This window comes from Neomonachus schauinslandi, chromosome X, assembly GCF_002201575.2.
Source record: "Neomonachus schauinslandi chromosome X, ASM220157v2, whole genome shotgun sequence".
Lineage (NCBI taxonomy): Eukaryota > Metazoa > Chordata > Mammalia > Carnivora > Phocidae > Neomonachus > Neomonachus schauinslandi.
Genome location: NC_058419.1, coordinates 112,448,214 through 112,455,515, shown reverse-complemented (window position 1 = coordinate 112,455,515; position 7,302 = coordinate 112,448,214). Strand labels below are relative to the sequence as shown.

Here is a 7,302-nt window from a genome sequence, read left to right as displayed (position 1 = left end):
AGGCAGAAAGAACACACGACATGACTGAATTGAAAGTGGGTCACTGTCGGGCGGGCAGGCCAGAGGAAGGAACACTCGGTTTCCAACAGATTTAGATAAACTGGAAGGGGTGGGAGAAGGGAAGGGAGAGAACAGTGAAGGAATCAGATGAAGAAAAATAGACTTAAGAGCAGTGCCCCCTTATCCACGGTTTCATTGGCCAGAGTTTCAGTTACTCACAGTCAAGTGCAGTCAGGAAGCTGATAATCCTCCTTCTAACCTATGCTCAGCGGGTCAGTAGTAGCCTAATGCTGTGTCACAGTGTCTATGCCATTCGCCTCACTTCATCTCACCAGGTAGGTGTTTTATTACTTGCCATCATCACAAGAAGAAAGGCGAGTACAGGTATGTTGAGAGAAGAGAGGGGCCACATTCATGTAACTTTTATTTCAGCAATTGTCATAATTGTTCTATTTTATTAGGTATTACTGCGCCTCTCTTACTGTGCCTCATTTATAAATTAAACTCATCATAGGAAGGTATGGATGGGAAAAAACAGAGTATCCACAGGGTTCAGTACCATCCGTGGTTTCACATATCCACTGGGGGTCTTGGAACATATTCCCTGCGGATAAGGGAGGGGACTGCTGTCGATTTTTCTCTAGGAAAAGGAATCATAGACTTTGGGAATTCCCTAAAGAGCAGTATAGGTAGCTAGATCCAGGCTACTATCATTTCCCCTCCTCCAAGTTGGTCAGGGAAGTAATTTCAGGCTATTTCCACATAAATATTTGCCTTAATTCATAGGAGTTTTTATAGAGGTAGATTATATTAAAGGCAGTGGAAACGCCAAATACATTAATCAAATTACTTAATCACTGAAACTTGTACTCACTACAGCCAAGCCTGATTCCCAGAGGGTCTACTGGCTTCCTCAAAATGAGGGACGGTTTTAGGGGTTGGCACTGCCAAGTACGGAAGAAAGCAATCGGTGACTGAGCCCCACGAGCCTCAAAGTGCACAGCAGGGTCATATCTCGCAGTAAGACACGGTGAGTCTTCTCAGCTCTGTTGATCTTCCCCTTTTCGTATGCTTGTTTCTCAGGGCCTGGACACCCATAAGCAGCTTTTAAAAATACCCAAGTGCAGGGGGAAATCATCAACTCTTCGAAGCTCGGAAAAGCCTCCTTGCATCTCCCTTAAATGTTGTTCCCATCTGACCACTTCGAGTCCACGAATCTTCAATCCAAAGCCTACTGGGCGCCTCTCCAAAGGGCTATTTTTCTCTCCTGGCCTGTGTTTCCAGAGCCCTGAAGTGAGCTGGCAGGGATGCCAAGCCCGTCCGCAGCAGACCAAACACAGCCCAGCAGTGCTGCGTCAGGTGGACCGGCAGGAGGTAGAAATGCAGGGGCCGCAGGTCCAGCTTCAGGACACAGATGCCCCCAACATTAGCGGGGCAAGTGTGTCCTGGCCTCTGCAGAGGACAGCTCCTTCAGGAAGCTTCCACACGTGCACAGAACAAGGGATTTCTTTCCCTACCTCTCAGCCAATCATACAGGTTTAAGTTGTGACCAAACCCTGACCTCTAATGATGGCCACTAGATCTCCCCGCCCCCCCTCCCCTGCCCTGGTTTTTGAGCACCAAAAGGCAAAGTGGGAACAAAAGACATTTTTCTTTCTATTTTTAACACAGTGTATATTAGCCGTAAATTAACACTCCCCTTCCAGCACCTTTTAAGCATCGGCAGGGGCCAATTCTTTTTACTGTATTGTCTTCCAAAAAGCAGCCAATGGATCATGCTGTCACAGAACGCAGCCCAGTAAAATAGCCCTTGCAGGCGTCATTCTCCCAGCCCCGCTCAGCATATCTTCTGGAAGCTGCTTTATGGTGGGGAAGCCAGACGTCAGTGGCCATGATGTCTAGCATGTCCTAGGGTGATGGAGAATGGATGTCACTGTTCCCCCTTGTTTGGGAAAGGGCAAGGAGGTGAGATGAACACAAAAGATGGTGACTCGCATGAGGAAACTACTACCTTTGTCTGGATTTTTCAGTATTTGGAAGGAGAGCAAAAGAAGAAATATGACGGACTACTTCAAAAACCCCGAATTAACTCTTCATTGGCTACATCTTTTGGCTGAAATCATGCTCCATGCCCTACTAAGTAGCTGTCATTCCCTGGGTCTCACATTCATTTCAGATACTGAAAATCAAAATAAAAATTGTCCTATGTTTGTCTACAGGTCCAAGCACTTAGGTCATTTCTTACAAGACCGTGTTGGCATCTACTTAGGCTGTTGATGGAAGAGGTGAAAGTCTTCTCCCCAAACACTTACATTTTAAACCATGGGAATAGTGAGAATGTGATGAGATTTCAAAGTCAGATGGGTTGAGAATTTCCTAAACAGACAAAATAGTTCCATGTTAACAACCAAGAATACTCTAGGGATTCTAAATCTGTCCAGACCATTTTAATGCCAATTCAGTTAATTGTCTGGACAGATCTGGAAGCCCTAGAATAGTCTTGATCATTACATGGACTTAACCTACCTTTTGTAGGGAGTGCCTTAACAAGGAGTGTGCAAGGCGTCAGATTTTGAAATCTCACCATTTTGCCGGTATTCTAGTGTTGAAACATATGCATTATAGAGCCGGACCCCTGGATTTGAATTCCAACTCTACCAATTACTAAGCTATGTGACTTCAAAGGGAAGTTCAAGGGAACTGACCTCTCTGCTTCTCGTTATCTTCATTTGTAAAATGGGGATATTAATAGCAACTACCTGATAAGATTGTAATGAAGATTAAGTGAATTAATATTTACAAAGTGCATAAAATAGTTTTGTCCCACAATAAGTGCCATATAAGAGATGGTGAGGCAAATAAATAGAAATCCATGTTTATGTGTCTCTCAGAACCTCTTTTTCACCAACCACTTGAATTTCTAAATCATTACCAAAGAGGTTTCTGCTCCTTCCCCAAGGACTTGGAGGGTCCTCTCAGATCACAGCTCCAGGGAGTTGAACCCCACATGAGCAACAGTGTACTTATTACCGTGTATCCAAGGTTTGTGCAAAAACCCAGAAGCTCTTGGTGAAAATGACCAAGCGACAGCTTGTACAGAAGCCAACTCTACTCCACAATGAAATTCACAACTGTTGGACTTGGGGCTTGTATCTCTTTCTCTGCTAGACTGTGGGACTAATAATGGCCTTGACCTTCTTAGATAAGGGGCAGCCAGCCCAGATGGATTTCTGGTTCTGGGTTAGCTGTTCTGAGGAAAAACCCATGGGAGGCAGTGAACTGAAGCATGCAGAATTTCTGAAAGGCAGAACAGAAAACATTGAAGAGAAAGATATTGCTGCCTCCCCAATGGTACTGGAATGGATCAAGGGTTTGTTTGGCCTAGGGTCATTTCCCCCCTCTCCTTCATTGTGAAAAAGTAGGAAGATGCTCACTGGAAGGAAAACTGTCAGGAAGTCGAACATGATCCCATTTTTATCTCCAAATTTACTGAGAGAATTATAGATCACAATTTCCACTGCCTCCCTTCCCCAGCTCTGGTTAGATGATCTTTTAGTCTGTGGTGGGGAAAAGTTTCTTTTTAGTAATAATATTTATTTTTAAATAATGAATGCACATGATCTAACTTTTTTAAATTATAAAAGGCTATCCAGTGAACACTTCCTCCCACTTCTATTCCCAGCCATACAGTTTCTTTCCCTATAGGCAATTAGTATTACCCATTCCTTATGTTACCTTTCAGGGATATTTCTTTATATACAAGCAAACACACACATATTCATATGCACATTCCCTCTCCAAGTGTTTTGCTAATTTATACGAACACAATACAAATTCCACTGTACCTTTTCTTTTTCTACACTTCACAATATGTCTGGGAGAGCTTTTCACATTCATGCATGAGTTTTCTAATTCCTTTTCCATGGCTGTATAGAACCCCACTGTATAGAGGTACTCAATTTACTTATTTTCCCTTTGCAGGATCCTTTAAGTTGTTTCAAATATTTTGCTAGGACCAACAGTGCTGCAGTGAATAACCTTGTCCACATACCACTTTGCACAAATGTGGAAGAGGGCATTTGTAGAAGGGAAATTGTTGGTTCAAAGGGTATCTCCATTTCGAACTTTGATAGATCTCGCCAAGTTGCCCTGTAGAAGAGCTGTACCAATTTTATGCTTCCACCATCTATGAGAGTATCTATTTCTGATGGAGAGGGGTTTGATGCCAGAAAGTGTTTTCTGGCATGCAAGATGCTGCCCTCTGCTCAGGAATGCAATTTAGTGAACCCTGTTTTCAGATTCTTGCTGTAAAGGGTAGGTAAGAGTCAGATCATCTCAGATCATCTGCTTCCATCATAATGGGAGTGCTGGAGACCAGGGGTGCCTGATCGGGTGGTAGGTGGAAAATGCCTTCTACTGGTGTCTTCTTTCCAACCAGGCCGAAAAAGAGGTGTGCAAACTGGACGGTTCTACAGGACTCCACAGCTGATCCTTGAAAAGATTCTCCCAGCAGCTGGAGGGTAAGTCAAGCCTTCCTTTTCATATTCAGATCCAAACCATCCAGCTTTTAATGGGGCTAACCAGGAAAGTTCTTGCTTGCAACCAGGCATCTTTGTTTTAGGGCAGCGGCTTGGTCATCATGTGGTCCAATCACAGTTCCATTACCTCATTTGAAGTGGGTTCACTGGACTAGTTCTTCAGCAGTCATCTCAAACAGAAAGTTGGTGTGATTTCTGGACAGACATTTCTCCCAGAACCACTGCAAGGAATATGTGTCCTGTGTGTTGCAATAATGTAACTTCCATCTTTCTGAGAAAGGTGGCTAAGGGCAAGGACTCCAGAGCCAGACTGCTTAGGTTTGAATCCTGGCTCTGTCACTTGCTGGCTGGTGTGATCCTGGGCAAATTGCTTCACCTCTCTGTGTAGGTTGCCAGATAAAATATAGGATGCCCAGTTAAAACTGAATTTCAGATAAATGACAAATAACTTTTTAGTATAAGTATGTTCCAAATGTTGCATGGGACATATTAAATAAACAACTGAATATCTGAAATTCAAATTTAACTAGGCATCCTGTATTTTTACTTACTGAATCTTGCAGCCCTACTCCGTTCCTTAGTCTCCTCGTCTATAACTACCTCATAGGGTTGGTACAAGGATTAAATGAAATAGTGTTTGTAGAGTATAGAGAACAGTTCCTAAACATCATAAATGCTACATAAGATTTCCTTAAAATAAATAAATGCCATCTTGATTCAACATACATGAAGACTCTATTACTTCCATTTTTTTCCCCAAGATGAGGGGGAAAATTATGAAATATATGGTGAGTGTTAAGGAGACTCTGGGTTAAAAAAAAGATTGGCCAAGGATGTTCTGGAACAGGTAGAAGATCTGGAGTTTACTGGTTCTCTGGTCCAAGGATGAGAGAATACTCTGTGGGGCAGCAGGCCAGGCTGGGGATTGAGCGTAAGGGGCAAGGGAGAAGTACAAAGGGACCCATGGTGGATGGTGTGGGACCTTAGGGGGAGCAGCTCATTTCACATCAGACATCAGAGAGTCCCACCCAAATGAGCAGCAATGGCAGAAATAGGGCTGCCAAGGACCATGTCCATGACCATGATGAAGGGAGAGGGAGAGGAAGGGCATTGGCAGGGAGAGAAGCCAGAGCTACGATCCTCTAGGAGAGGCAGACAGGGTGTTCTGAGGAGGCAAACTCCTAGTCTCAGAAAGCCTTGTGCGGACTTTCTAAGTTCTGCACCATTTCGGCAGGGCTCAGAATTTGGCTCAGCTTCCTCTGATCAGGAAGCACAATGAGAAGTATGGACAACATTATCTACACAGGCCACTGAGGAAGGCCCAGGTGACAGAAGCCTGAGGGGACCTAGAAGCCTCCAGAGGTAAGGGTTTCTAATCTGGGTCTACACATCCCCAAAGGGTCTGTGAACTTGGATGGGAAAAAAGTACAACTTTATCTTTACTCACCTCTAGATGAAATTGAGTGTATCCTTCAATTAGGAATATGTCACATGTCTCATTATTATGAACCACACCTGTGACTTTGTCACCAATAGAAATCAAAGGTTTTTTTCACATCACATTACAGTTGTGGCAGATATCCTAAAGTATTGCTTCTTAATGCTCATCACCACTTAGAAATCATAGTAGTTATTGCTGCTAGGTCTTCTTATTTCAAGCATTAACAATGATGCAGAGATAATACTATATAGTTTTTTACAACAATACTATATTGTTTTTTAGTATTTTGATAATTGTAGTCAATATAACTGGTTTCCCTTGTAAACTTTTGCACTGTGTTTAATGCATTTAAAACATTTTCCTGGGGCGCCTGGGTGGCTCAGTCGTTAAGCCTGAGCCTTCGGCTCAGGTCATGATCCCAGGGTCCTGGGATCAAGCCCCACATCAGGCTCCCTGCTCCGCGGGAAGCCTGCTTCTCCCTCTCCCTCTGCCTGCTTGTGTTCCCTCTCTCGCTGTGGCTCTTTCTGTCAAATAAATAAATAAAATCTTAAAAAAAAAAATTTCCTGAGAAGCGATTTATAGTCTTCCCCAGGCTGCCAAAGAGTTCCACGTCTCAAAACGAGGTTAGGAACTCCTATCTTAGGGCAACGTCAGTCTTATGGGGAATGGCCCAAAATCTCAGGAGACCTCAAACTGACTTCCGGGAGTGTGAGTTCTTAGGTATGGCTTTTGTTTTGCTTCATTTGTTCGTTTGTTTAGGCTAATATCATAAAGGCATCTGCATTTTGAGCATACGTAAGAGGGAACATAACTCTGTGGTGGGTGCGAGGGCTGGGAGTGAGGTCTCTATCTTGTATGGCTCTGTTAATACGGGAGAAATGTCTGCACTCTGCGTATTGCCCCCCCAGAAGAGAATGAACGAGGGAGACTATTTTGCAGCTTACTTTGAAGTAAATTATACCATTATCCAGGAAACCCCCTTTCACCTCTAAGCATGGAGGAGAAGGCACATCCCTCTCTTCCTCTATGTGTCACACTCCATCCTGTCAGCTTGTTTAGCTACAAACGGGACAGGCAGTTGAAGGGCCTCGGGGTAAAAAGTGGGTTTGAGATCAAAGTAAGTAACAGAGTCGGACTGGCAGGGCTGCTGAAATAAAGAGAGGATTCTGACCAAGAAGTCTTCTTCAGCACTATGATTGTACTGGGGAGCTCCCACCCGCTCATCTCCCCAGGGTGGGTGAGCTCTGCAGACAGGAGAGCCGCTCAGAATACGGATGGGATTACTGCAGCCAGCCAGGAGAGGAAGGATGAGAGAAGATGACC

General features: G+C 44.0%; 1 pseudogene; it reads left to right on the top strand.

The window, feature by feature from the left end:
• Positions 1-287: 287 nt before the first annotated feature.
• Positions 288-7,302, top strand: part of LOC110574983 — a 139,966-nt pseudogene continuing 132,951 nt past the window's right edge.